The sequence below is a fragment of the Nerophis ophidion genome, linkage group LG22 (genome assembly GCF_033978795.1).
Source record: "Nerophis ophidion isolate RoL-2023_Sa linkage group LG22, RoL_Noph_v1.0, whole genome shotgun sequence".
NCBI lineage: Eukaryota > Metazoa > Chordata > Actinopteri > Syngnathiformes > Syngnathidae > Nerophis > Nerophis ophidion.
The window spans coordinates 7110679-7120207 of NC_084632.1; the positions used below are offsets into that span (position 1 = coordinate 7110679).

At 43.3% G+C, this 9529-nt stretch overlaps 1 long non-coding RNA gene across 2 annotated transcripts; it reads left to right on the top strand.

Annotated features, from left to right (window-relative positions):
- Window positions 1-927: 927 nt before the first annotated feature.
- LOC133540500 (uncharacterized) lies at window positions 928-8899 on the top strand. 2 transcript variants are annotated; one of them, XR_009803649.1, is made up of 3 exons: window positions 1022-1182; window positions 5073-5735; window positions 8630-8899. It is a non-coding gene; the product is annotated as an uncharacterized LOC133540500 (long non-coding RNA). The 2 variants fall into 2 exon arrangements; XR_009803648.1 differs by lacking the exon at window positions 8630-8899 and having other exon boundaries at window positions 928-1182; window positions 5073-5747.
- Window positions 8900-9529: the final 630 nt, after the last annotated feature.

Here is a 9529-nt window from a genome sequence, read left to right on the forward strand (position 1 = left end):
TTATCACCAGACCTATGTGAGCGTCAATATATACCTTGATGGTGCAGAAAAAAAGACAATTTTTTTTTTTGAACTATTTCCGAACTCTAAATGGGTGAATTTTGGCAAATTAAACGCCTTTCTATGATTTCCTCTCGGAGCGATGACGTCACAACGTGACGTCGCCTAGGTCGTCAACCGCCATTTTCTCAAACACATTATAAGCCGGCTTATTAGTGATTCCCAAAGCCCAAAAAAAGTCTGCGGGCATTTCGGGCTCCAGTACTCTGGAATGCCCTCCCGGTAACAGTTCGAGATGCTACCTCAGTAGAAGCATTTAAGTCTCACCTTAAAACTCATTTGTATACTCTAGCCTTTAAATAGACCTCCTTTTTAGACCAGTTGATCTGCCGTTTCTTTTCTTTTTCTCCTATGTCCCACTCTCCCTTGTGGAGGGGGTCCGGTCCGATCCGGTGGCCATGTACTATCGGCTGGGGACATCTCTGCGCTGCTGATCCGCCTCCGCTTGGGATGGTTTCCTGCTGGCTCCGCTGTGAACGGGACTCCCGCTGCTGTGTTGGATCCGCTTTGGACTGGACTCTCGCGGCTGTGTTGGATCCATTATGGATTGAACTTTCACAGTATCATGTTAGACCCGCTCGACATCCATTGCTTTCCTCCTCTCCAAGGTTCTCATAGTCATCATTGTCACCGACGTCCCACTGGGTGTGAGTTTTCCTTGCCCTTATGTGGGCCTACCGAGGATGTCGTAGTGGTTTGTGCAGCCCTTTGAGCCACTAGTGATTTAGGGCTATATAAGTAAACATTGATTGTGGATTTGTGTATTATTATAATTTTTTTTATGATAAACCGCTTTTGTTAATGTAATTTAAATTATTTTATTTTTTTATGAATGAATGTTGTTTATCCTCTCGTTCTATCGGACTTTTGATGATGAGGTATCACTCCGCCAGAAAAGTAGAGACCTGTGTATGTGTTTCATGTTTCCAACAAAGGTATGTGGATTTGTGTATTATTTTTTTTTTTTTGTGATAATACGTTTTTGTTAATGTAATTTAAATTATTATTTTTTTTGTATGAATGAATGTTGTTTATTCTCTCTTCTATCGGACTTTTGATGATGAGGTATCACTCCGCCAGAAAAGTAGAGACCTGTGTATGTGTTTCATGTTTCCAACAAAGGTATGTGGATTTGTGTATTATTATTTTTTTGTGATAATACGTTTTTGTTAATGTAATTGAAATTATTATTTTTTTTGTATGAATTAATGTTGTTTATTCTCTCTTCTATCGGACTTTTGATGATGAGGTATCACTCCGCCAGAAAAGTAGAGACCTGTGTATGTGTTTCATGTTTCCAACAAAGATGTCCAATAAATGATGAAACGACGGAATTGTGGAGTGTCTCCTACTTAAAAAACTACACAACGCAGAATAAGACTCACTACATATATACATACATACATATATACACACATATATATATATATATATATATATATATATAATATGTGTGTGTGTGTATAAAAATGTATATATATATGTGTATGTGTTAATATAGATAAGTTAAAAAAAACACTGAAGTGTATTTTGTTCATAGTGATTGTATGGAATATGATTATCAAATATGTTTTTCCAAGTATTGGATGTCAGCCATCGTCAGAGATATTGTTTTGTCAGCGTTGCTAGCGAACCTTCTTCCATTTCCTCCTCCTTTCTCTGCCGGGATTTGGCCGGCGTCTCAAGTGATGGTGCGATGAAGGACGTGCGAGCGCTCGGCCTTTGAGTCGAGGAAGCAGCTGTTCTTGGAGAGGATCTTTGTCGTGGGACATATTAAGTCAAACGATACGGCTTAGCGTTCATTTCCATGGTAACCACTGGAAGACACGTCAACAAATAGCTTTTTTTTCATCGCGTTTAGTTTGTTTCTAGAAAACAGAGAGTTTTCCAAAGTAAAAACAAGAAATAGTAAATATTCTGTTGAACTTTATGAGTTCATGTTAAAACCGTACAAACAAGTCTGATCAGATTAAAAATACATTTTAAATACACTTAATAAAGTACTTTTGATAAGTTGAAATTATGTTGCAATTACGGATGGCTGTAGTGTATAGTTGAAGGTGTTTTGTTGTTGTTTGTTGCACCCCAAAAAGTGTTAATTCTTTAAGTATTGTACTTACTACGCACCAGGTGTGTCAAGATGGGGTGGTCGCAGCTTTCGGTGGGGTCGTTCTCCCAGGAAGGCAGACGTTCAGGTAAAAACATGATTTAATTTTAACTAAAAAAGATACTAGCAAAAAGCGCTCACAGCGGAGGCACAACTTGGGCTAAAAAACAAAAGTAACGCATTAACAGACTATGAACATAAATCCAACAAAACTTACTTGGCATGGCATGAAGCACCAAACTATGGCAAGGCATGAATAAAGTCAGCACTGAGCAAGAAAAGATCACAATGACGCCAGGACGACCAACAGAAAATGACAGGCTTCAATAGTGATGTGGTGATTGAAAACAGGTGCGTGAGTTGTGAGGACAGGTGAACTGATTGGTCGTCATGGTGACAAAACAGGTAATGAAAAAGCAGGAACTTAGAGTCCAAAGGTCAAGCCAAACAAGACATGATCAACAAGACATGACAAGTTGTTTGATTGTAGCGTGCATCTTAGTTGTACTTTTCATTGTTGCCCATACCCAGTGATACTGTGGTCCACACCCAGTGATACTGTGGTCCATACCCAATGATACTGTCGCCCATACCCAGTGTTACTGTCGTCTATACCCAGTGATGCTGTCGCCCATACCCAGTGTTACTGTCGCCCATACCCAGTGATACTGTGGTCCATATCCAATGATACTGTCGCTCATACCCAGTGATACTGTCGTCCATACCCAGTGATGCTGTCGCCCATACCCAGGGATACTGTCGTCCATACCCAGAGATACTGTCGTCCATACACAGTGATACTGTCGTCCATACCCAGTGATACTGTGGTCCAAATTGCTCATACCAAGTGATACTGTCGCCCATACCCAGAGATACTGTGGTCTATATCGCCCAGTGTTAGTGTCGCCCATACCCAGTTATACTGTCGCCCATACCCAGAGATACTGTCGCCCATACCCAGTGATACTGTGGTCCATACCCAGTGATACTGTGGTCCTTACCCAGTGATACAGTGGTCCAGATTGCTCATACCCAGAGATGCTGTGGTCCATATCGCCCAGTGATACTGTCGCCCATACCCAGTGTTACTGTCGCCCATACCCGGTGATACTGTGGTCCATACCCAATGATACTGTCGCTCATACCCAGTGATACTGTCGCCCATACCCAGTATTACTGTCGTCTATACCCAGTGATGCTGTCGCCCATACACAGTGATACTGTGGTCCAAATTGCTCATACCCAGTGATACTGTCGCCCATACCCAGAGATACTGTGTTCCATATCGCCCAGTGATACTGTCGCCCATACCCAGTGATACTGTGGTCCATACCCAGTGATTCTGTGGTCCTTACCCAGTGATACAGTGGTCCAGATTGCTCATACCCAGAAATGCTGTGGTCCATATCGCCCAGTGATACTGTCGCCCATACCCAGTGTTACTGTCGCCCATACCCAGTGATACTGTGGTCCATACCCAATGATACTGTCGCTCATACCCAGTGATACTGTCGCCCATACCCAGTGTTACTGTCGTCCATACCCAGTGATGCTGTCGCCCATACCCAGGGATACTGTCGTCCATACCCAGTAAAACTGTCGCCCATACCCAGTGATACTGTGGTCCAAATTGCTCATACCCAGTGATACTGTCGCCTATACCCCATGGTACTGTCGCCCATACCCAGTGTTACTGTCGTCCATACCCAGGGATACTGTCGTCCATACCTAGTGATACTGTCGCCCATTCCCAGGGATACTGTCGTCCATACCTAGTGATACTGTCGCCCATTCCCAGGGATACTGTCGTCCATACCTAGTGATACTGTCGACCATACTCAGTGATACTGTGGTCCACATCGCCCATACCCAGTGATACTGTGGTCCACATCGCCCATACCCAGTGATACTGTGGTCCACATCGCCCATACCCAGTGTTACTGTCGTCCATACCCAGGGATACTGTCGTCCATACCTAGTGATACTGTCGCCCATTCCCAGGGATACTGTCGCCCATACCTAGTGATACTGTCGACCATACTCAGTGATACTGTGGTCCACATCGCCCATACCCAGTGATACTGTGGTCCACATCGCCCATACCCAGTGATACTGTGGTCCATATCGCCCATACCCAGCGATACTGTTGCCCCTACCCAGGAATACTGTGGTCCATATCGCCCATACCCAGTGATACTGTCGCCCATACCCAGTGATACTGTGGTCCATACCAAGTGATACAGTCGCCCATACCCAGTGATACTGTGGTCCATACCTAGTGATACTGTCACCCATACCCAGTGATACTGCCGCCCATACCCAGTGATACTGTCGTCCATACCCCGTGATACTGTCACCCATACCAAGGGATACTGTTGTCCATACCTATTGATACTGTCGACCATACCCAGTGATACTGTGGTCCATATCGCCTATACCCAGTGATACTGTCGCCCATATCCAGTGATACTGTGATTCATATCGCCCATACCCAGTGATACTGTCACCTTTACCCAGTGATACTGTGGTCCATACCCAGTGAGGGTATGAAGTAGGCAAATATATATATAAAAAAATATATATATATATATATATGTATACATACATATAATTTTGAGTCCTTTTAGCAGTTTATTTTATTGGTATTTATATTTGTAATCAGCCTAACCTAAGCCTTGATTGTATTTGTGAATAACACATGCTTTCATAACATTTGACAAGGTTCATCCTAGTACACTGCAAGTAGGTTCGATATAATATTTGAATTGAATACGATTAAAATCAAGAGTAAGATTACTAATTTAGTTGTAATGTTTGAGTTGGCCCCTGGCCTTTCTGTAGTGGAAAAGGTGGGCCCCGAGGTCAAAAAGTTTTAAGAACCCCTGATCTTCTCTAAATCCAACAGGGCTTCATCTTCCTGAATCATTTATCCTCCGTGAGGCCGGCGAGGGGAGAACAGATGTTTCCACGGCGACAGAAGCAGCCAGATGTTGATTCAACCGCAGAAGAGGAGATCATGGATGAAGGCAACAAAGGCGGAAGAGCAGAATGTGGTCGGCCTTACAAGGCCTGACGTTGACATCGCCATGGAGACCAGCAGGAAAGAGGCCCGGTCGGCGTGTGTTTGTTGGAAAAGAAGAGAAGCTGCGTTGTCGTCATGTTTTTGACGACAACGCACAAAAGATATAAAAGCTTCACATGGAAAACAACTATTTTTTTTTTTTTTAAAGTCTACTCTCTCCCACACACAAATTCTTGTATTTCTGACCTACTTCATGGTGGCAGCGGTGGGATAAAGAGATCACCCACGGAGCAGAACGGGAGGGGGAGTTGTCCGAGTATAATTCTGTCGTCGCCCGCACTTGAGAAGGCGAGCTAACTGATAGCAGCAGTCTGATAGCAGTTTTCTAAACCGGACTTTCAATCGAAGCAGGATGTAATAAAGGACGATCTCCATCGAGACAGAGAGACTTTTAAAACTGAAGAAAGATAAGGAAGACTTCTATAAACAAGTTATCGATGCTTTTGATCAGAAGGATCTGTGCATGGACTTCATTTATAAGTAAAGGTAAGACCATAATAGCGTGTTTTTTTTTAATTAAATGTGCTTTTCATGATGGTATCCTTACATCACCCTCAAATTTTTACTCAATCAATCAATCAATGTTCATTTATATAGCCCTAAATCACTAGTGTCTCAAAGGGATGCACAAACCACTACGACATCCTCGGTAGGCCCACATAAGGGCAAGGTGCATGCCTTTGGTAAGTGCCGGAGTAAAAAGAGGTTTTAAAATATATTGCGCATGCTTACCTTTACCGCATGCCTTTGGTAAGCGCAGGAGTGAGGAGAGGTTTTTAGCTAATTAGCGCCCCGGCGGCAATTGCATGTGGTGCATGTTTATATTCACCTTGGAGAAAGCAAACAGTGCTATTTCACTTTGAGAACATAAAGGTGGATCTATCTGTGTTGGCCCTGCGATGAGGTGGCGACTTGCCCGCCTTCCGCCCAATTGTAGCTGAGATAGGCGCCAGCGACCCCAAAAGGGGATAAGCGGTAGAAATGGATGGATCACTTCCAGTAGGAAAAGAGGCTCTAGTTGGGAATGCAAAAGTGATAACCATATCCTTGAGAGGAGTCTACCTGTCTAGCTCAACGCCAACATTTCAGTCATGACTTAAAGCAGTTGTTTTCCAGATGAACATCTCCTTACATGTTCAAGTGGTGCTGTCCTGACTTAGCACACACCCAGACAGAGAAAAAAGGAATATATAACCGATGGTTTGGCTTCTCCAGGTTAGGAATCCTTCATTTTTTTGACCTAGGCTCCTCCGGGTACTGCAGACCTGCTTAATGACACTCGCTTGTAAGAAAGCAAATTTTTGTTCAGCAAAGCCTCTCTGACGTCTGGTTTGATCCAGCCGCAGACGAGAAATACACTTCCTAACTTGTTCAGCGGTCCTCATATGGAAGCTACTTTTCCTTGTGGATGTCTCAAGAAGTGTAGAGAACACAGACACACTTTTAAAGTGCTTTTACTACAATCATCCCACTGAACATTACTTCTATCACTTGTATTTTCCTTGATTCTTCTACTTTTTTTAACAAGCTTCCCGCTGCTACTCAATGAAAACAACGATGCAGTTATTTCTTCCCCCCAAGCTTTATTTCACCTAAGTAAAAACAGCACAGCTCTTCCAATTAAAGCCGCCCGTCAAACACGGCTGCCAATCATGGCGCACATTACTCACCTTCGGGAAAAAAAACATTTGAACTTGCGTGTGCTTGCTGAAATGCCGCAGAAAGAAAAGTATATTATGGAGTAGGTAAAGTACCAGCATTACTGTCAGAATAATTGTATATGAGTTATCACACAACTTTGTGTTCATGTCCCCTGGGAGAAGACAAAAGCTGTCTTTCATCTTATCAAGCAAAAGGCTCGTAAGTCCACTGTGTGCGATGGGATACGACATTTAGGTGTCGGTTTCTTTGATCTTTTGACAGACATAGGAAGACCTTGTCCTGACCTGAGGTCTACAAAGCGGAGAGGGAGCAGACCTGACACCGCTCCAAGCACCTTTTGTTTGTTCTGTTTAGGACCCACCTCCCCGTAGGAGAAGCTGCGTAATGTAATGTAATGCTCTGTAATAAAAGAGGAGTCGTGGAACTCCCTCGTCAGAGCGGTGTGGTGACGCTGTACGAGGCTGCAGGCACAAAGGTGCTCTCCTCATGAGCTAAATTGAATCCTGTCTCGATGTTTGAACCTGACAGTTACATACTGTTCTTTAAAGGCCTACTGAAACCCACTACTACCCACCACGCAGTCTGATAGTTTATATATCAATGATGAAATCTTAACATTGCAACACATGCCAATACGGACGGTTTAGTTTACTAAATTACAATTTTAAATTTCCCGCGGAGTTTCTTGTTTAAAACATCGCGGAAAGATGACACGTGCGCGTGACGTCTCGGGTTGTAGCGGACATATTAGCCCAGCACCACTTACAGCTAAAAGTCGTCTATTTTCATTGCATAATTACACAGTATTTTGGACAACTGTGTTGCTGAATCTTTTGCAATTTGTTCAATTAATAATGGAGACGTCAAAGAAGAATGCTGTTGGTGGAAAGCGGTGTATTGCAGCTGCCTTTAGCACCGAACCACAGCCGGTTTTTTTTGTGTGTTTGTTGTGAAGCTTTAACACGGAGCGGTCAAGCGAAGATGTTTCTCTACGTCAACCAGCATGTTTTTGGATGGGGAAATTATGATATTAAGTCGGCTCTTACCGGAGACTTCAGTGGATAATGGGACCTCCTCCTGCAGCTCAAAAAGGCATCTGTGATCTTGGCTCCTCGGCTCCTCTCAGAGACACTGGCGTTCACTGCACCCATCCGACTTTCAGGTATGACTTTACAATCTCACTAAAACACTATTAAAACAATAAGCAGATAAGGGATCCTCCAGAATTATCCTAGTAAATGTGTCTAATTACATCTGAAACGCCGCCTGGAGCCGTAGCTTTTTCTTTTTTTTTTTTATAGTACTTCACTTTAAACGTCCTCATCCACAAATCTTTCATCCTCGCTCAAATTATTGAGGAAATAGTCGCTTTCTTGGTCCGAATCGCTCTTGCTGCTGGTGGCCATGATTATAAACAATGTTCAGATGTGAGGAGCTCAAAAACCCGTGACGTCACGCGCACATCGTCTGCTACTTCCGGTACAGGCAAGGCTTTTTTATTAGCGACCAAAAGTTGCGAACTTTATCGTCGATGTTCTCTACTAAATCCTTTCAGCAAAAATATGGCAATATGGTGAAATGATCAAGTATGACACAGACAGCATTACCATATTGTAGTAGAGCAGTGTAAATGTGTTATTTCAAGTTTAAACTGCTCTCATAATGTTAAAAACTTGTGTATTTTGAGTTTAATTGTTATTTTTTTGCTTGAATAACAGGAACCGAAGACGAGAGAGGGGGGAGAACCCTGAAATTTCCAATCAGCTACGGCACGTTCAACTGTTGCGTAGCCGCATGTGTCTCTGGTGAACGGCTGCGGCTGTAGGCAACCCCCTGGCGTTACCGACTATCCAGGCTGCGTTTGAAGTGCGAGGAGCTCTGCATGCGCTTTAAAACGCTGCCGCAATAACGCTGAGTCGGCATCTGGGCTGCTCTCCCAACACCGTGCTAAACAGCGGCAATAATCAGGGAGCGTTCTGGGAAACGATCCTCTGGCAAAAAACATGACATCACCTCCTCTCCCGCCATAATCCGGCCTGGGATCTTAATAAGAGCGGTGGTCGGCGAGAGTCTCCATTGTGGCGCCGACACGATAAAAAGACAAGTTTGCGCTGCTGGGCGGTCAGGATAAGCTCGCGTTCGTCTTTACTGCTAATGACTTCCCCGCTTCCTGCCGCTTATAAAATCAAGATGGAGACTTTTCCGTCGGGGGTTATCTGGCGATTGGAGCGGCCGCCCATGCCGGGCTGTCGGGCGTTGTGGAACACGCTGACTTTATCCTTGAAGGGCGAGGGGGAAGACACTGGAATAATGCATATGTTCCTTTTTGATAGTACTTAATGTATAATAGACTGTATTTATGTTATTCACATGTCAATAATGCTGTATAATAGACTGTATTCATACTATTCATATGTGAATAATGCTGTATTTAAGACTTTAAGTTATTCTCATGTGAATAATGCTGTATAATAGACTGTATTTATATTATTTTCATGTGAATAATGCCGTATAATAGACTGTATTTATGTTATTCACATGTGAATAATGCTGTATAATAGACTGTATTTATATTATTCACATGTGAATAATGCTGTATAATAGACTCTATTTATGTT